Source organism: Catharus ustulatus, chromosome Z (assembly GCF_009819885.2).
Source record: "Catharus ustulatus isolate bCatUst1 chromosome Z, bCatUst1.pri.v2, whole genome shotgun sequence".
Lineage (NCBI taxonomy): Eukaryota > Metazoa > Chordata > Aves > Passeriformes > Turdidae > Catharus > Catharus ustulatus.
The window spans coordinates 32,584,730-32,606,046 of record NC_046262.2 but is presented as its reverse complement, the minus strand read 5'-3'; positions in this window follow the sequence as shown (position 1 = coordinate 32,606,046).

The following is a 21,317-nucleotide window of genomic DNA, read 5'->3' as shown; positions in this document are numbered from 1 at the left end:
ATCTAATCTAAACTTGCCTTCTTTCGGTTTAAAACCATTGCCTCTTGTTTTGCTACTGTCTGCCTTTATAGAAAGTCCTTTTCCTTTTCATAAGTCCCCCTGAGGTACTGGAAGGTGATAATGAAATCTCACAGAAGCCTTCTTTTCTCCATACAGAACAGCTATGAAGAGCTCCAGCTATCTCAGTTATTCCTCTTACTTCTCTAACCAGAAAAATAATGCCAGGAAATGAGGTCTATTATTACATGGTGTTGCAGCAAGGGGTGAAGATAAGACCTGAAAAAATTCATGAAAGGAGACTGGGTTTTTGCATGCTGTATGGAATGGGCTGAATGCTGAGAGAAGGTTATGAGATTTGCCTGCTAGTTTCACAAAACTAAGTACAGTAAATGCACGGATACAAGCCGCGCTGAGTATAAGCCGCATCTCTGGGTGTTGGCAAATATTTCGTTTTTTGTCCATAAATAAGCTGCACCCGAGTATGAGCCGCTCTGTCGTTCGCAGGGAGGACCCGCGTGCAACAAAGTTGCCAAATAGTAACAGAACGACGGCAGGGCGGGGTTTACAGGCTCGGCTCGGGCTGTGCAGGCTCGGCCTGCTCGGGGCTGCCGACGGGGCCAGGTGGCCCAGCCCAGCACTGCTGCTCGGCGGGGCCGCTGAGGGCCAGCCGCCGCTGCCACTGGGCTCGGTCACCACGGCCCGGCGCTGCCCTGTGGTGGCGGGCGGGGACGGAGCCCCCCGCCGCCTCCCCAAGCCGTGACAATGGCGGTGCGGGTCCCCGCCGCCTCCCAGAACCACAGCAATGGCGGTGCAGGGCCCCCCCCATCTCTCCCCCGGGCTGCGGCAGAGGAGGGAAGGAGGGAGCTCTCCCTCCTGTCTTCCCGCCCCCCGTGCTGCCTGCAGGGTGCCAGGCTCCACCTGCAGTGCAACAGAGTAACAATTTGTGACAATCACGAAATGCTGACTTTGCAGCTGCTCAGCTCAGCACTCTGGCTGGCACTTCTGAGGTTGTAAATGTCAGAAAATTATTAATATATTAGCCGCTCCTGAGTATTAGCCGCATTTCCGGTTTAGGGGCAAAATCTTAGTCAAATTGGTGCGGCTTGTATTCGTGAAATTACTGTAATATAGTTAAGAGTTAAGAATATAAGAAAGCTCAGCCAGAGCATATTTTTCTTTGCTTAGCAATAACAATGTAGTCTAAAGTCCTTATACCTCTCCCAGTTATATTTAGACTTGCACTGCATTCAATGCTGAATTCTTTTATTAGCTCTCATTAACCTCTGCCTCTTAATTGTAGTTATTATTCCTCATTATGAAAGTTTTGCTAAGCTTCATTTTTCCTGTAAGTATAGAGAGTCTCTGTTTCCTTCCTCAGTTAACACCCTCTGCTTTCTTCATCCATCACCTTTGTGCTTCATGTCACTCCTCAGCTCTGGAAGATGCTCTTGATTAAGGGCTGTTGCCCTCACTTCCTATTGTATCCTCCCTGAAACCTATGAGTTGTCCCGAGAGGAATCTCATTCCAGTTTCCAAGGCCATGCCTGCCTTGTTATGTGTTTGTTGTCATTGCCTTTGCTCTGTTTATTTTACAAACATACCTTTTCCCTTTGTGCATTTGCAACATTACCTGAAATTTGAAAACACCCTATCACTTATCTGATAGTAGGGTGGAAGTGACAGGCTGTACTGATATAAGTGCAGTGTTGACATAAACAGGTGGGAGGAATTTCAGCCAAGAGATGCAGGATTAACCCCTGCTCTTCCAGAAATCTATCAGAGATTTTTAGTGTTCATAGAAAGGAAATAAGATATTTGTTTCAAAACATTTCCCTGGAAAACCAAACACCACGGAAATCAGTGGCAGAGTTTTGTTGGGATTTTTTTGTAAGACAGTGTGAAAACAGCATCACAGAATTCCCCAGCAGAAGGGTGGTCACTGCCAACCACAGCACTGCCACTGAAGGGAGCAAGGTTTGGAAGGAGCTAGAAGCTGCTGTGTTGTGATTAGTCACGCTTTTTGGCATAATCCCATGGGCTTTTCAATTAGATATATGAATTTCCCTCGCTGCCTCTCTTCCTTCTCCTCATGGTGGATTTGATTTTGGAGTTCTTCTGTATTTGTTAAAAAAATCTAAGCCTGTAAAGTACACAGACCTCAAGCAGAAAGAGTGAATAAGAAGCTCAAGGAACAGCTAAGTTGAAAATACCAAAGCTGGTAATTTTTAACCCTGAATGGATAATACGTTTTCTGTTTTGTTTCCAGACTTCAACACTGAGCAATCATATACTTATAAAGCCACTCCACTCAATCCAAATCCTCTTAAAAACAAAGAGAGCTGCTTATTTTTATAGCTTGGAATTAATCTGCCCTTTATATATTAGGCATAAGGCACATGGGCATTTCAAGGTTTCCAAGAAGTATTTACTTTTCTCTGCTGGAAAGACTTCAATTCAACAGTAAAGCAATAAAGGATATATGAACAACTCAGGGAGTGTAAACTTTGCAGGTCAAACTTTTTAATAAGTGCTGAGATCCAAAGAGCATTGAAAGTACAGTAATTTCACGAATACAAGCCGCACCAATTTGACCAAAATTTTGGTGGAAACCCGGAAGTGCAGCCAATATTCCGGGGCGGCTAATACATTAACAAAATTCTAAAAGCTGCCAACACGGAAGTGAGAGCCCGCGGCAGCCCCAAGCCAAGCTGGAGCCCGGCCGGCCCCGGCAGAGGTGGGAAAGCCTGGCAGAGGCGGGGCCAGCAGTGTGGGGGGCGGGCGGCTGAGCCTGAGCCAGCAGGGCGGGGCAGGGGGGCGGCAGAGCCCGGGCCAGCAGGGCGGGGGAGCCCGGGAGAACTGGGGCTAGCAGTGCAGGGGAGCATGGCAGAAGCAGGAAGGCCGGCGGGTGGGGCTGCCTGGCAGCGGCGGAAGCCCAGCAGAATCGGGGCCAGCAGCGTGGCGGAGCTCGGCGGTGCGGGGGCCTGCAGTGCCGGCCAGGGCGAGGAAACGCGGCAGCGGTGCAGACGGGAGGGGGTGGCCGGCGAGCCCGGCGGCGGCGGCAGCCCGCCGGCAGGGCTAGAGAACGCGGCAGTGGGGCGGTGCTGACGGGAGAGGGGGGCCAGCGAGCCCGGTGGCGGCGGCAGCACCACCCGGCCAGCCCCGCCGAGCCATGGCGCTGAGCTGGGCCACCCGGCCCCGTCAGCAACCATGAGCCGGCCGAGCCTTCCTGGCCCCACCCCGAGCCAGTAAACCCCGCTATGCCGCGATCCTGTTACTAATTGGCCAATTTGTGAAAGCTGCGCACGGATTCTCGCGACGAACGAAAGTGCGGCTAATATTCGGGGTGCGGCTTATCTATTGACAAAGACAGCAACATTGTCAAGGCACCGGAAGTGCGACTTATAATCTGTGCGGCTTGTATTCGTGAAACTACTGTACACTGAAAGAAGTGAAGACAATACGACTGGAAAACAAAATAAAAGTACTGTACTTGCAAGAGGAATCATGAAAAAGTGGAACTAATGTGCTCCTAAAGTAATCAGGTAGCCTGTATTTTGTAATACTGTGAATTTGTGTCCTGTGAATTTGAAAGACTAATTTTCAGACCTTCCATATTCAAAATTACAGCTTGTTCTAGCTTGGAGGACAGGTGTCTGCTAAGAAAGGCAGTAGCCTCTCTTTGAAACGGAGAATGTAAACCCACTCCCTCCAAATTATTATAATTTTGAAATTAAGGGGCTCTCAGGCAAAGATATGGGAATTAGGAATAACAGCTCTTTACTAGAAAATTAAAATAGAAATACAGTACCACAAAGAACAAACTTTAAACACTGACAAAGTCAGAATACAGCCTGACACCCCGTCAGTCAGGGTGTTGGTAGCAGTCCCATTAAATGGTGGCTGCAGTTCTCCTGGTGTGACAGATGTGGTTCAGTTGAAGCAATGCTCCTGTAGAAGGTGTAGTTTCCCTCTGAGGGTCCAGTGATGATATGGAAAAGTCTGGTTTTCCTCTGAAATCCAGTGGAAAAAGAGCTCTCTTGGTGTCCTAAAATCTCAGTTTTTACTTGGTAAGAGTCTTGCATCTTCCCCCGTGACTGGAGCATTTTTCAGTGGGATGAAGTAATTTTATCAGTCACACAGTGGGACTCAATGGGCCATTAGCAGAAGATAACTCCCTGGAGAAAGGATGGGGGTGCAAAGATAAAGAACAATGCCCCACCTGGTTTCAATGGATGGCCCATTAGCAGAATATCTCCCATAGAGATAAGGATCACTGCCCCACCTGGTCCCAACATATGGTGATAGAATAGATACTTTTGGTCACATCCTGTATTGTAACCCAAGACACAGCTTCAGTCAGTAAACACCGTGGATATATAACAACTTTGAAAAGCCAATCCTAAATGGTCCAGTGAATCTAAGGTAAAGTCTAAACCCCTGAGTTCCAGGCTGATCTTTTAAACAAGAAACACCCTTCATTCCTTTCTTGATTCACACTATTCCAGAAGCGCATAAATTTTTGTGAAGCTAATCACATTCCATGGCAGTATGGAATAGTACTTCCTCTAACAGACATAGCCTTAATATAATGACATGGCAATGCTTATTAAAGGGTAGTTTTGTGGCTTAATCATAAATAAAATTTTGTTCTAGTTTCAGCCCAGTCTTACATCACTGAATTTAATGGGCTTCCACTCCAATCCAGAAAAATCACAATGATCATCACTTAAGCTCCAGCAGGAGTATCATGACTAACAAACTTAGTGTTTGTAGATAGTCCTAAAAATACCTTTGGCAAACTGATGTCGAACATTATTTTTATTCAGTGTTTCAAAATTAGCTTCATCCTTTTTCATTGCACCAAGGTTGAGCTCTAAGTTACCTTAGCAGGCAAGGAACACTGTCACAGTTTTTTAAGCACTGATTGTGTCAGCGCAGCAATTACAGAACTATGCAGAGGGCTATAATTTTGGGAGATGAGCTATTAGCAGTTGTCAGTTTTTTCTTTGTCATACACTCTACTTCTGGCCTTAGAACTTCTGGGCAGCAGCACCCAAAAAACTGATCAAACCCAGTTGAAAGCAGTACTTAAATGCTTCTGATCAAGGATTTTTTAACTTGGCCTATGCTAAACTGTAATATTTACAGTATAATCTCACAGGGTTGCATCAGGACAGTTGTTCCCACCAGGAGTGCGCACAAAAGGGAAGGCTGAGAAACATCTGTCTTCTTACAGCTTCCAAAATTCCCATGACAATGAATAGTGGTCTGTGGATGTAACAATCTTTGCATCAAAGACTCTCAAAGTCAGCCAATAGCATCTTTTACTATTACACCTGAACAAGAATGTTGCATTCCTAAAATGTAGCTACAGTTGGGACAAAACATATCTTCCATTACTTTCACAAAAAATACAATAAAATATTAATGCATGGTAACCCATCATAATGGTTTCACATGGCTCTTTGTTTAAACATGAAAAACTGCAGGCAATTTGAAAGCTGTGTAGCTAAAATATAATTCTGTCTAAATGCAGATGTTTAACTCACCACTGGTTCAGTTCACTTTTAGTTCAGATGATTTTTGCATCTCTTCTCAAAAGTGAGACCACTTCCCAAGGGTAGCGTGTTGTTTTGCCAGGGTATATAGTATGTCATTTTGTTCTCACTCAAGATAAACAGAAACAACTAAAAAAACCTAAAAAAATAAAAACAAAAAAGGAAGGAAACTTATGTGATTGGGAATTTTTTAATTTGTTCATGTCTGAATATTGCTCTTACATAACTTAATTGAGAATCAAGTGAGTACAGGATGCTTTCATCTCATCAATGTTGAGTAGTCAGAATTTTTCCCTCAAGAGTTTTCATCTATGTCTAATGCTTTTTCTTGCCTGCCATTAAACAGATGAAAGTTGAAGAAGAAAAGCTTAAGAGAAAGATGATGATAGAGATGCGTATAATCCAAACCTGACCAAAGAGGGGTTTAGTTTTTAGATGTTGCTGAACCACATTATTCTGGCAGATGAATTTGCATAGACTTTTGGAATAAGAATAATAAGCCAATAGGGACAATTAAATTAAAAAATTGTAAAATGTAGGATATATTAAACACTTGATCCAGCTTGGTGGGATCTCTTTTCAAGGTTCGTGGTAAACACACACGTATACATAGAGATTTATTATACACATTTTTCTTCCAGGAAATTTCTGCCAAAACTTTTTCATCACCAAAAGTTTAGGTCTTCTTTTCTGAAAATTTGATCTGAATCTCAATGACAGTCAACAAGACTTCACTTTCTAAGGCCATACTACAGGTTTATGGCATAGGAATTTTTTGTGAGTCTAGCTAAGTCACATATAACAAAAGACTAAGAAAATATTTACTAGTACAGTTTTACATAACAGTTTACCTCAGAAGGTGAAATAGTACAGAAAAGGCACAGATTTGCAGGGAAAAGTTGCATTGCAACAAAATTGCTTAGTCTTTTTCCAGTGTCAACTATCAGTATGCTTGTACAAGACCTAAGGAACTATAAACTTCTTCCAGGCATTTTTGTCTTCTAGTTAAAGTATCTCCTAGTGAAACCATGCAAAGATTTTGTGGGACATCAAGCAGGACTATAGCTGAGTTTCTGCAAGGTCTTACCTGATCCATCTTCTCCCTTTGGCTGAAGAATCAGTAACTATCTTCATTTGCAAATCTTTCATTTGCACAATGTGTAACTGTCCCCTGAACTTTCCTTTGAAGACTATGAAGGGAAACTTCTCACACAATTCTTTAATTCATTGCTGTGTTTAATTCAGTGTTTAATTTCTGTTTTATAGGTTTGGAGGGCTGATTACAGAAGTACTCAATATTTCACTGGGAAAAAGAAGTTTCTCTTTCAAAGAAAAGCAAGATGAATTTGATATCAGTGTAAATTTAATTGTCTTGGAAATACAGAAGACTTTATCTATCTAAAAATATACCCGGTTTTGAACTGTTATAGTTTAGCCATGAAACCTAAAGAAATTAGCTTGTTTCAACTAACCTGCCTTGAAATTTTAGTAGCCTAGAAATTTAGTAGATAATATTCTTCTGTCTTTGACTTCAGAAAGGTATTTCAATACACCAGCTGGGTAATTTCTATAGTTATTTCACGCTAGAGTTGCCAGTTATTAATTTGACCACTCTGGCATAATTAAAAAAAAAAAAATTGAAGAAAAGGAAATAAATGGTTCTGAATAGAGACTGACTTAAAAAAACAACTCCAAATGAGTGCTTGGAATGTTTGCAGCCTTTTTAAGTAAGAAGAAGGTGAAATAACAGATATATTATCTCCAGTCAAAAAGCATTGTAACACTGTAAGTTTTGTTATTCTTTTATGGTTAAGGTGTCCACTCAAAGAGATGGATGTAGTCTATAGATTATATTATTGTTTTTCTGACTTTCAAATCTAAATATAGAACTCTGTTGGTCTTTAGAATATTTTCTTCATCTGATTAGGGGATTATGGAACAAACTATAATTTTTTTTTTTTTCATAATTACAGTAATTTCACAATTATAAGCTGCACCTGATTACAAACCGCTCTTTCAGGTGTCGGCAACTTTTCATTCTTTGTGTATAAGCCGCACCGGATTATAAGCCGCACTTCTGTTCGCAGCGAGGATCCTCATGCAACTTTCACAAAGTTGCCAATTAGTAACAGAATTGCATGATCACGGGGTTTACTGGCTCAGCCCTGCTCGGGGCCAGGTAGCCCCAGCCCCACTTGGGGCAGCTGCCAGGGAGTGGCCCTGGCCTCACTCGCCGCGGCCACTGGGGAGCGACACCGTTATCCCGCCTCCTGGGGCCAGGGAGCGCCGTTGCTGCCCTGCTGCCGGGGCCGGGCGGGTTCCAGCTTGGCTCGGGACTGCTGCGGACTCGCACTTCCGGGTTCGCAAATTTCTGAACTTCATCCATATATTGGCTGCTCCAGATTATAAGCCGCACTTCTGGGTATGGACCAAAATTTTAGTGAAAGTGGTGCGGCTTATAATCGTGAAATTACTGTACCTTTATTCTTCTCCAAGAGCCTTAGTCATGCTCAAGGACCTCATTTTGTCCTGTACACAGAGCAAATATAGGAAAGAGGACAGGACCATAGTGTATGTTAATTGAGTAGACAGTTGTGACACAGTATTCTGCCCACAGTGCCAGCAGTCACATCCTACTGAAGAGTTCCTCCATATTCCAGACCTATTCACGTGTGACAATGATTGTTCTTGATGGCACCTGAGGGTCTTGTCCCCATTTTACCCTTTGTACCATCTCCATAGATTACCCCTAACAACAATTTTTGTGCAATTAAAAGGGCTTTCTATTATGCCAAGTGATGACACAACCTCCTTGTTGAAAATTGGCTGTTGCCATTTCTTGAGAATAGTAGCAGTGAATGTTCAATTTTGCCAGGATGAGTGCCAAGAGTCAGTGAACAGAGTACATTCTGTGCAGTGTTTTGGTCACAAGTGTCTGCATCTGGCATAAATTGTGTGTGAATTTTTCAGTTTGCTTTGCAGGGGACCACTTTTGTTTTTTGCTTTGTGCCTGATACTCTTATGATGAAGTTGTTTTGAAGTGGATCAATGCTGTGTTTTCTTTTCTTGTGTGTCAACCATTGATATATCCCGAGCAGGGAGAGATAAAGTAACATACCATACCATTGTTTAGATAACAAAGCTGACTGGAAGAATTCTGCTTCAAGCAAGTTCAGCTAAGAGCACCTGTTGTGTATAGTTAGAGTTCTGCTTAATAAACTCCATTGAAGCTGTCAGGTTCTCTGGTTAGGTCAGTGAGAGGGTTCTTATCTATCAACATGAAGCCAGTTTTCCTGTACAGAAATATATGGCCTTGGGTCCTGAAGGGACATCCAGAGAAAGGTGTTTTGAGCTTCTTAGGCTGTTTCTTGTGCTGCACTACTCATGGTCTTCATCCCTTACATCCCTCAGTTAAGGTGTATTATGCTATATTAATCCTATATCAAGACCAGCAAATCTGATTTGTCTTGAGTAGCTGAATACATGTGATGGAGTGTTCTATTCTATATAGCATCCAAAACTTGAAATGGAGAAAAGTTACCAATAAGCAGTGCTGCCCACAAGAAAACTGCTTTCTATTAGTGTATAAAATCAGAGGTCTTGGGAAAAAAAAACTTGTGTTCTGAAAAGTCAGGGCTAACATGGATTGCATGTAATGGTAGCAATAGCCAAATAACATTCTACAGTATACTGGCTCTTTCTCTGGCATAAAAAGTAACCCTAAAATTCTGAGATTTTTTGTAAAAACTTTTTGGCTGAAGGTGGCTGCTGCAAAGAGTGATATGTTGATGAGGCAAGGAGAACACAAATCCCCATCATAGCATGTTCTGCTGAGAGCTTATGACTTCTGCTCCTGATTATTAACAACTGCCCTGTGAGCGAGTCGTTTCACTATTTTAGTATTCAGACAATCACAGGCAGAAAAATTTCAGCTATGGCTCATGATTCCAAATGGATCTGTATTCCTGTAAGTTTCAGTGTCATTGCTTGGAACTGAAAGCATGTTTTCCCATGCTGACTTTTTTTTCATAAATTGGTTAAATAAAAACTTCACTGAGTGATTTTTTACATGTTGTGGTTAAAGAATGTACTGACTTGGGCTGGGGTAGAGTTAATTTTTTTCACAGTGGCTAGTATGGAGCTGTGTTTTGGATTTATGCCAGAAACAGTGTTGAGATGTTTTTGTTAATACTGAGAGCCAAGGCCTTTTTCCCTTTTCTTACTCCTCTGCTGGTGAAAAAACTGGGGATGCCTGGGAAGTTGGGAGGAGACACAGCCGGGACAGCTGACCCCAGCTGGCCAAGCGGATATTCCTAATCACATTGTATCATGCTCAGAATATAAAGTGAGAGGAAGAAGCAGGAAGTGGGAGGACTTTTGGAGTGGTGTTTATCTTCCAGGTAACCAGTATGCACAATACAGCCCTGTTTTTCTGAGCATGGCTGAACATGGGAAGCGGTGAATTAATTTCTTGTTTGGCTTTGTTTGCATGTGCAACTTTGCTTTACCTATTGAATTGTTTTTATCTCAACCTATGAGTTTTCTAGCTTTTACCATTCTGATTCTCTTCCCAGTCCTGCTGGTGGGGGAATGAGCAAGAGTCTTTGTGGTGCTCAGTTCCCGGTTGGGGTTAAACCACAAACATAAAAACGAGTTTTGAAGCACTCTGTGATTTTTTCCTGCTTGCAATGTGTTTTGTTTCATCTGTGGCTTTCTCTAGAATTCTGTATTAAATCCATCATGCCAATCATCCTCTTCATATCTTGCTGTGGTTCAAGTTACTAGAGAGATTGTCTCACTTCTCCTTATGGTATGACATGAAAGCTACATCCCACTTCATTATTAAAAATATCAGCTGTGTGAGGCAGATAGACTGTTCATGCTGCCAAGCAAATTAATTTGCCCATTTTGAGTAGTACAAAAGCAAACCTTGATGTCTTCTGAACAAAATAACATGGTAACCTCCTTCAACACAGGCTTCCCATTCCATTGCCAACAAAATAATTTCCAATCTACTAAATAAAGCCCAGCTGTTAGTGACATGACTGGCAATAATCACACACATTTGTCATTGTGCAGGCATAATACAGGGAGGTACATTGCAATCAGAAACTGGAAGCTATTCCTCTAAACAAATCTATTGAATGCTAGCGATGATAATTATTAGTGATTACTCACCAATTGCAAATGTGTTCTAGATTTAGACATTCTAAAATAGGGATAGCATGGCAGTTTTTCACATGGATATAAAGGTTAAATTTTTTATTTTAACATCTAACAATGACTGTTTGTTAGGAAAAAAAGTAGTATTCAGTAGTTGAAATCCGGACTTTCTAAGCTTAATACTGTTTTATATTTACTTCAAAGACACATAGTATTTCAAGTTGAAAAAATAATTGACTCTAGGAGGCAGAGGAGGAAGTGTTGCCTAAAGCCTGTTAAAATAAAGAATGTCAGATGAAAAATGAAATCATCTTTCTAGTAGAAGAGATTTAGACTAGATCAAAGGAAAAAGGGAAGTTGTTGCAATTAATTTTTACCATGGAAGCAATGCTGCCTGACATTTTTGGAAGAAATCAGATCTTTTGTGAGACCAGATGGCACAGCTGGAACCTGAAATGGCAGTCCATTTGAAAACTGTTTTTAATTCCTGTGGGTTTTGTTGCTGTTGTTGTTGCATGCTTTCCTTGGAACATGGAGCTCATCTTACTGTGTGATTAGAGCAACACTATTGTCAATGAAAGGGAGAGAAGAGGAATGCATGAGAAGGAGGAATGCAGTTTTCGATCACTGTTAGGCCTCCGGGGAGACCAAATTAGGCAAATATTTCAAGGAGAGTATTCTCTGTGCTCCTCTTTTCACTGATGTGCAGGTAAGCTTTGTAGATGTTACAGAAAATTTTGTACATTAAATAAGGTGATTCAATTTCTTACCAATGGTAATTTGGAGACTTATGTGATGCTTCAATTTATAAGATTTTCTACAACTAATAAAATTTAGTAACTGTCTCTTGTTGTTGTGCTAATAAATCTGCATTCTGTTAAATGGACAATTTCACCTCATTGAATTATTTGAGAGTTACTGTATATAACTAGACACTCTGAGATAAGCAGTATGAACAGGAGCATGGTTGCATATAGTTTGTGACCTCAAAGAATGACTCTAATTTGGTCGTCAAAGTACTCTTCTCCTTGGCTGCATTTATACTGCCACTTCTATGGTTCCCATGATGTCTGCTATCTGCATTCCCTGCGGCAGTGTGCCCTCTGGAGAGCAGCTGGCTGAGTCTGGCTCTCTGTCATACAGGACTTCTTAACTGATCGTGCTCTCCACATCCTCCTCTGTGCCATGGACCAATGCACCAGTGCAAGGGAAAGGAACAGATAAAAGCCCACTGTTTGGTCAGCTGCTTCACTGCACTCTCATGTGTTTTCTATTATGAAAAAAACAACTTTGTGCTGCAGAAACCTCACATGATGGCATCTTATTTTTGTAGGCAGTACAAGTAAATGAATTGGTGCTATCTCAGCTGTCCTAGGTGTTTATGGTGTCCTCATACCAGAAACATAAACTTAAACCACACATTTTAAGTTAGGTTTAAGTTGAACACCGGTTTAAGTACTACTGCTGCTCCCTAGGGGACATTTGATTATTCTTAGGTAGTAAGGCTGCAGCTGTGATTTGACTGACCCAGGAAAAAACTGTCAGTAGCACAAGAGTCTCTGTGGTCTCCTCACCTCCCACAGCTCGCAGTGAGAAGAATATGTAAGCCAAGACTAATCTGGAGATAAGCCCATTGACCTTTGGAGGTTGTGCTATCTGTACACTGACCTATTATAGGCAGGTACTGTATATATATTCTAGGTAATTATATGGTCTTACGTGGTTATGCAAATACCTGGGACAGTATCACCCTGCTTATGCAAGTCAGTCTTGTTATCCTATGTTACAGCAGGAAACGTTATAGTGGCAGGAAAGGCTGGGCAGCCAGCACAATGTCATCCAGTCACTATGTACCTGGACAAGCAGTAGAACTAGTTACTCAAGCTTTATACTAGTTCTCTATCTTCTGTCTTGTCCTTCCTATCCATATGTATTTTTATGTGGCTGCATCGCACTGCTCTACCTTGTTTTCCGTTATGGATTATATTGCATACTGGCTCAAGCAGGCATAAATTCTTGTGAATATTTGAAACATGGCATTGCATTTCCTATTCTATCTTTAGAAGAAAATTTCAAAGCTTAAATCTGCAGGCCTTATTTGCAGTCAGTAAAGAAAACATGATCAGACACACCATTCTTAAGCTGGGTCTATGATTTCTTTAAATTCAAAACTGTCTAATCAAAACGATTTTGTTTTAAGGACTACAAACATATGCCCTTTTGCTGAGTAATCATTGCTTCAGTGGGGAATAAAAAGTGTGCAAATGTATGCTTGGCTTCTCAGCATGACCTAGTGTGGTTCACAGCCATCTGTGTTTACAGTAAGACATCGCCCACATGCATTAATCTGTAAACGGTATCAAACCCCAAAGTTTTTCTTTTTTTCTCTTTCATTCTCCATATTTACTCTTCTCTTCAGCATGTCTCCATATAGGTGTATCTGCAAAAACACCTTTTTTTGAGGTCTAAGCAATCTAATAGTTCTCTGAGCTAGTTCTTCAAAGATCCCTTTACAACATTAGTAAATGAAAGAATTGGTGATTGGTTGTTGTTAGTACTAGGGGAGCATTTATAAGCTGCCTAAAATTCTACCTGGTCCTTTAGAAGTGGTTGTGTATTGAGACAACCAGTGAATATTCAAGATCCAGTCAAAACGTTAATGAGAAAAACTCATGAGTTTCCTAAGTGTGTGAGGGGTGTTGGGGACACCTTCATTTGGTATTTGGGAACTCTATTTCTACGTGTCAGTTGCCTTCAGATTGTCAGCAAACTGTCTTTCAAATCAGTCCTGGTGCCAGGAACAGCCACAAAATTTATTTTTCAACTATTATGTTTTCAGTAGTCTTACCTATACGTCTGTAAAATATGTCTGTGATTATGCATAAGGCTTAAAACCCAAGATTTCCCATAGATGTCATTGGCATAGAATGGAATTCAGATAAAGTTAGGACTCAGTATTTTTTATAAGGTTAAGGTTTATAAAGTTAAGACATCACACACATTTCAGGTATCATACAGGAACACATTTGTAGAACATGTAAAGTACAGCTGTTCTTACCATCTTCTGACCTGCAGGACAAGGAAATACTCTTGGGCTTATCCCTGTTTATGAAAGATATATTGCCCACATTTGACAAAATTAAATTGACTCAATAGGAAAGGAGGTTCCATGGTTGTTAAAAAGATGAAGAAATTCCAGCGTATTCTTACATCATAGAATTAATGGCCATGTGCAGCTCCTGAAGCAGTCTTGGGATTGTCCTGCATTCCTATTCACTGCACAACCACTCCCACTGCCAGAGGTTGAATTGCTGCTGTCATGGAAGAAAACAAAGCTTTTGGTGAGAGGGAATCTGAATGCAAAACATCTCTATGACAAAGTGTTTGTAAATGCATATTATGCATGGTGGCATGGAAAGCAACTCACTGATTGCTGTCAGCCAACTTTTCCCTTTTTTATAAAGTCTTTTGTGACCACCAGGCATTGACTGATCTGATTTGAAAGGTCAAAGTTTTGGACAGCACTGCAGAGTCTGTTGCCTCCACATGCTTTATTTTTTACTTCCTTGAAGTGATAAGAATAATGTAACTGCTCTGCTTAAGCCTTAACTATTTCTGTCCCCCCAGTATACTGAGATTAAAGCATCATTAATCTAATGAAATGTGAGAACTACTTAGAAATTGCCTTAAATGCTGGATTGAATAAAGCAAATATGCCATAAACCTTGGGCAGACACAAGGGCATGTGATAGATGGATAGACAGACAGATAGGATAGACACATGTCTGTTGTCCTTATCTCAATGCCTGGTAAGGTTATGGAGCAGATCATCTTGAGAGTGATCACATGAATTATACAGGGCAACCAAGGGATCAGACCCAGCCAGAATGGGCTTAGGAAGGGTAGGTCCAGCTTTACCAACCTGATCTCCTTTTATCACCTGGTGACCTAGCTGGTGGATGCAGGAAAGGCTGTGGATGTTGTGTTCCTGGACTTCAGCAAGGCCTTTGGCACCGTCTCCCACAGCACACTCCTGGAAAAGCTGCAGCCCACGGCTTGGACAGGAGCACTGTGTGCTGGGTTAAGAACTGGCTGGAGGTCGGGCCCAGAGAGTGGTGAATGGTTCTGCATCCAGCTGGTGGCTGCTCACTGGGGATGTCCCACGGGGACCTGTGTTGGCTACAGTCCTCTTAAATACCTTTGTTGATGATGTGGATGGGGTATCGAATCTACCATCAGCAAATTTGCAAATGACACCAAGTTGGGCAGAAGTGTTGATCTGCTGGAGGGGAAGAAAAGCTCTGCAGAAGGAGCTGGAATGGCTGGAGAGATGGGCCAAGACCAGCACCACGACATTTAACAAGGCCCAGTGCTGGGTCCTGCTCTTTGGCCACCACCACCCCAGACAGTGCCACAGACTGGGAGCAGAGTGACTGAAAAGTGGCCCGGCAGAGAGGACCTGGGGGTGCTGGTGACAGCAGCTGAACATGAGCCAGCAGTGCCCAGGTGGCCAAGAAGGCCAATGGCATCCTGGCCTGTACCAGCAGCAGTGTGGCCAGCAGGGCTAGGGCAGGGATTGTCCCACTGTACCCAGCACTGGTGAGGCCACACCTTCAACCCTTTTGGTTCTGGGGCTCTCAATTCAGGAAGAACATCAAGGTGCTGGAGCACGTCCAGAGAAGGGCAATGGAGTTCATGAAGGTCTGGAGCACAAGTCCTGTGAGGAGAGGCTGAGGGAGCTGGGGGTGTTTAGCCTAGACAGGAGGCGGCTCAGGGGTGACCTTATCACTCTCTATGACTGCCTGAAAGGAGGGTGCAGCCAGGTGAGGGTCAGTCTCTTCTCACAGGGAACCAGCAATTGGACACGAGGGCACAGGCTTAAATTGTTCCAGGGCAAGTTTAAGTTGGACATTAGGAAAAAATTCTTCAGAGGAAGGGTGATTAGTCACCATTAGAATGGGCTGCCCAGGGAGATGGTAGAGTCACTTCCCTGGAGGTGTTTAAGGAAAAACTGGATGTGGCACTTGGGGCCATGGCCTAGCTGACATGAAAGTAGGTGTTCAGAGTTAGGTTGGAATCAATGATACCAGATGTCTTTTCCAATCTAATTGATTGTGTGATTTATGTGATTCTGTGATAGACCAATAGACAGGACAGAGAAAAGGACATATCAAACAAATGTAAGCAAATTACAGTAAAGAAATCTATAATGATTTACAACATTTCAGGTACAATAACTAGCGTAATGGAGAATGAGAAGCCCTACTGGCCTTGACCAGAAAATTGCCTTGTAGTTTCAAGTGAAAATGTTTGGATGGGTAGTTATGTAATAAGTAACTCACTTTGCATTTATATCTCACAGTATGTTGTTAGGGGACCCATATTCTGAGGATGAGTTGGTACTTCTCATACTAGAGTTGAAAAGTTCTGCCCTAGCTTAGTAATGCGATACTGAATTATTTCCCAGAGCACCCTGAAGAAATAGTGAACTGTAAAAATCCAAAAGTAAAATTAGGTCTTTAAAAGTTTTAAAAGTGGGAAATGAGATTGTATCAGTTCGCAAAAATCTTTGAAGTAGTCTAAACTTTGCCTTCTAAATGAGATAAAAAGAGAAAAGGTTTCCTCTTCTTCTTAATAATTACTATATTCTTCAGTTAAAAATTAATTTTGAAGGCATTTTTAGCTTATCAATATAGAAAATAGAAACAGGCAAAATATCTTGTCTATTCATGGATTACATTCTGCTGCAACACAGAAAACCAAATCTATTCTGTCCTCTTAGAAAATCTTCTTGTTCAATAAAAGTAGTTTTGTGGTTTTGAATGGAAACTGTAAATACTATGAAAAGTCTGAGCTGTCTCTTTATCAGTATAAGCCTTAATTTTCTTACCAAAAAACTGTTCTCTGCATAATTGATAGGAATACAAATCACCCTGTTCTCCCAAAGGATCTCATATCCTGCTACAAGAACACTTTTTTTTTTCTGGTCAGAATACCTCTATGGCCAGCCAGTTTATTACTCAGATGAAATCCTCTCCTGTTATCTGTGTGTAAACAAAACTTGGAACACTGAGAAAGCATTCTTTTTAGGGCTTATATGCAACCTACTAATCCCTGACTACATGCTCTTCAACATATTTTGCTGATGCATGAACAGAAAATTTTCATTAGATTATACATGGCCAGTAAACAAAATGCTTGTTTTGGAAATACCTATCCTTTAGTTGATGTTTTGACATCACCTGGACTTGTGTCACACAAGCTGAGGACATTAATCAAGCCAGAATTACTAGAGAGAATTTATCTTCATTGCAGACAGAAGCATCCATATGAATTCCATCCATCCAAGAGAATTTCTAATGGTTTCATGGTTTTTCAAATGAAAGTAAATGCATACCCATAATACACTGATTTCCCTATCAGGATCCACATGTAGCCTCTAGTCAACATATGGCTAAACCAACTATTTCCCAAAGAGTATAGATATGGGAGAGCTTTCTACAAGATGTATTAGCTCATTTGTCTCAGAAGCCCAAAATCAGCTACAAGAAGACTGTAAATTCACCAGATGCTTGCTTTTTCTGGATAGTCCTCTGCAAATCCACTTATCCTCAGATCTCTTTGTGAAGTATTTACCTTCATTTCTCAGTTCTTTCAGATTGTCTGCCAAATCATTGGATAAGTGAGCTCCCACAAAGTAGTATGTTAACATTTTGATACAGAATGCATACTTTCCACCCTAGTGGAGGAACAGTGGAAAAGTGGTGCTCACCAGAGTGGCATGGAAGCATATTAGTTAGCATGATCCTAACATGACTACTGGGCTCTTGATTAGAGCCAGATCAGATATGACATTAAGTTTTACAATGTAATATGTGGACAAGGCAGGCTTGGATTCATCTATAACTCTACCCATACTCTAAATCTATTAATAAATTCTCACTAATAAAGTAAATAAAAACATTTTGAAGAAATTAATTGCACAAATCTTGTGTTTTTAAAGCTTCTAAAATAACAGGTGGTTTGAATGAGCTAATTAAATCATGGATGCAGTTAAAATTCAAAGTAAACTTAAGAAACAAAGTACTTGAAACTTACAGTACTTGTATTTAAATTACTAATGGATACTGTTCAATCTAATAAATATTAGTCAGATGTGTCTCTCTGTCCATTGGCTAATGTAGAATTTTGAAACCAGAATAGTTACAGTTAACCTTCAAGACTCTTACTATATACTAGCCAAATGCTGTGATGTACAGAACAAGTTTTGTATTCTCAGATGAGACACCTTAGGCTTTTCCCAGCTAAATGTAGGCATTTACATTAGAGACAATTCCTAGGCAATCTGCAGCAAAATCTCTTCACTGAAGAGGGACCAGACCTAGCATTACAGTAGGAGCTTCTGAACATGGCAGCCTACATGACAGGAGGAAGGAATCATGTCTGTTTTGTAGGTATTTTTTAGAAAAAGCATCTATAACATGGATAATCCATAAATTAACAAGAGTTGAAATACCAGTATATAAATAAATAAATCAATAAATGTATTTTCCAACAGTGTGAAGGGAAGGCCTTTGAATACAATTTAGCAACATGCTTTCTGAGTGAGGATCCTTTTTCTTTGTAGGAAGAAGAACATTGATTTGTATATGTGGCATTTTGGATTTTGTCTTAGTGATTTTATTTTGGTGGGGGGGAAGGAAGGGGTTGCTTTCAGACATTTTCGTTCTCTGATGACTTGGACACATAGCAACCATCTGTTCAGCTGGTTCAATCCTGAACATGCTGTCTTCAGAGCAATGAAAGAACAACAAAATGAATAGACAAAAGATGTGACATATTTTCTGGCAAGCACATCTTTGAAAACTTTTGTTATTAAGGCAAGGAACATTTCTGTAAGGTGTAGTTACAGCTTTTTCCATGACTTTTCAAATAGTACAGTATGTGATGAAAAAACACATGGAAAGGACTCAGCTACATAAGTAATATAATTTAAAAGATGTCATTGTTCCAGTTATTGCAGGATTTACAGGAAAGCTGCTCCATTTCTTGAAGCTAATAAAAGTATTGAATGACAAAACACAGTTTAGGTTGTTAATAGGACCAAAGGTTTCAAAGGGAAAAAAGAGCCAATTAAAAATTAACTTTGCTGCAGCAATGCAGCACTTAAGGGATGTTTATCCTTAAGGGTTTATTTAACAAGACATTCTGCAGGAAGAGATGCTCTATAATTTACAATATGGTATTCAAACACCAAGCATCATGTTAGTGTCAGGGTTACTGATGGCACATTAATGTATTTTATTTCCTAAACAAGTACCATAATTTAGTGTGGCTTTTTTTATATCTTAAAAGAAGGATAGTTGGATGAGGACAGTCACAGAGGTAATTTCTGACCTCCATTAATCTGTAATTGCGTGAAAATGTACTCTGACAAGAGGCTGGGAAAAAGAATATCAAAATACTTCCAACGAGATGAAATGTAATCATGAACAAGAAGAGGCTTAGAGATAAGACTAGGAGAAGTACAGAGAATATCTTGCAGAAAACTGCTTAGGGGGAGGGGAGGGGAGGAGAGGGGAGGGGAGAATCGAGACCAATATCAATAGTTTTTGTAGGTGAGGAAAGGGTTAATCATCTGGCCTGCTGTAAGGTGTTATAGGGGAAGCTTCTTAATCCTCTTCTAGAAAATGGATAAATGAGCAGAAGAGGAGATAAACAGAAAATCAAACATACAAAAACTTAGAAAAAACAAAGGGAACTTCTTGTTTCTCTTTTGGGTGGGGGAAAGGGAATGTGCTGAAATGGAACAGAATGGAATGTTAGAGAGTGGGAGTGGGATAGAACAGGATAAGTATGTCGAGAAGAGAGAATGTTGACCAGTAAAGTTAGGTGTGTAGGTGATGGGATGCCTATCTGCCCTTTCAAATGTAGTGTAGATCTTTGGCTTAGTTATCTAAAATTACAGAAAACAGACTTTTAAGCCTTCTAAAAGATAACAATGCTTTGGTGTTTTGTTTTGGGTTTTCGTTTGTTTGTTCTTTGTTTATTGGTGTTCTGCATTACTGATTTCCTCATACATCATCGTGCAGAGTCTGATCTAGTACTCTGAGGTTTTGCTTGGAGGTCTGTACTTACGTGGTGTATTAGCTCCTTCTTAAAGCGTGTCTAGAGTGCAACCTTCTCTAACCTTGAGCTTGGCTGTACATTCAGCAGAGGGTGGATCAAGTATTCTGTGATTTGCACAGTAGTGAAAGCTGTGCACTGGCTGTGGATAAATCCAATTTAAAGTCAGTCAGTCTAAGAACAGCTTGACTCCACTTGGAGCAGGAGAAATATATGTAAATGTTGGGGGGTATTTTTTATTTCTAGGGCTAGAAAGTTTAAGTAGTCTTTCTTAGTGGCATATTTCTCCCTTAGGCATGGTTCTCTCTTAGAAAGCTTATAAAGGCACAGAGAAAATAATCCAAATATAGTCCATAAATTAGACATGGCACCTCTAGATGGTAGAAATGTTATGCAAAGAAACTATTATGCAAACAATGTGCAGATACATTGGTAAAAGTACAAGAGACTGCCTGAAATCTGCGTGAGTTAATTGCATTATGCTTTCACCGAGGATCACTTATACAACCTGGCTTAGGTATACAGAAATAAGTCACATGGTAACTAAGGTAAACCTCTGTACCATGTCCAAAGTTCATTGTTGTCCTTATCCTGCCTTTGTAAAAGAGGCAGCATTTCCCTGAACAGAAGAGACTTTCTCATGTATCTTGTTCAAGATCCTGTTTGTGCTGAAATGCCTAATCATTCTCTCCTAGTCTGGGGGTTTTGTATGTGTTTCCACCTCTGCAATATTTGCTTCATGCTAGTATGGTGACAGAAGGCAAATATGTCTCACAAAAAGAAGAGGCTTTATTTTCAGATGGTCACCACTTTCAAATATGGAAATAAGACTCGGAAGTTTGAAACCACTCTGGCTCTCTAAAAGAATGCCTAGTAGAGTATTCAAATAAAATTTCTGCATGTATATATAGAAAAGAACACCTAGGTTCTTCACTTCCAAATAAAATTCTTGAGAGGTCTAACAAACAGGATTTAGAACGAAGCAGCTTACTGCAGGTAGAACACTTTCACTCCCAAGTGTAACAACTCAGTACTTTAAGCTTTACTTGATGTCCATATCTGTAGTCTGCAGAACATGAGTACTCCAGGCTGTAGTACTGTCTCCATGCGTGCCAGGTGTTTTGGAAAGCCAGCTTTCACGTCCTTCATAAAAACTGTGTGTTGATTTGTTGATTCAGCTCTTTAATTCAGCTCTTTTGGCGTTTTGTCAGACCATGTGTTTTGAGCTCACTGACTTGCCTTACTCCAGTGCCTTTGATTGTTGCATTTACTTAGTTAGGTGGGCTGTTTTGTGTCTTGCTACACCCTTCTCTCAGTTAGATGTGGGAAAATGGGTGCTGGGACTGAGAATTAATACTCCTCCTAGAGTCTAGGGTAAAACCTGAGACTTGTTCTTGCAGGATTGGGTAGAGTGTGTGTGTATGCGCAGGAATTGAATTTATCTTCGAATCTACATTAGCTTCCTAATAC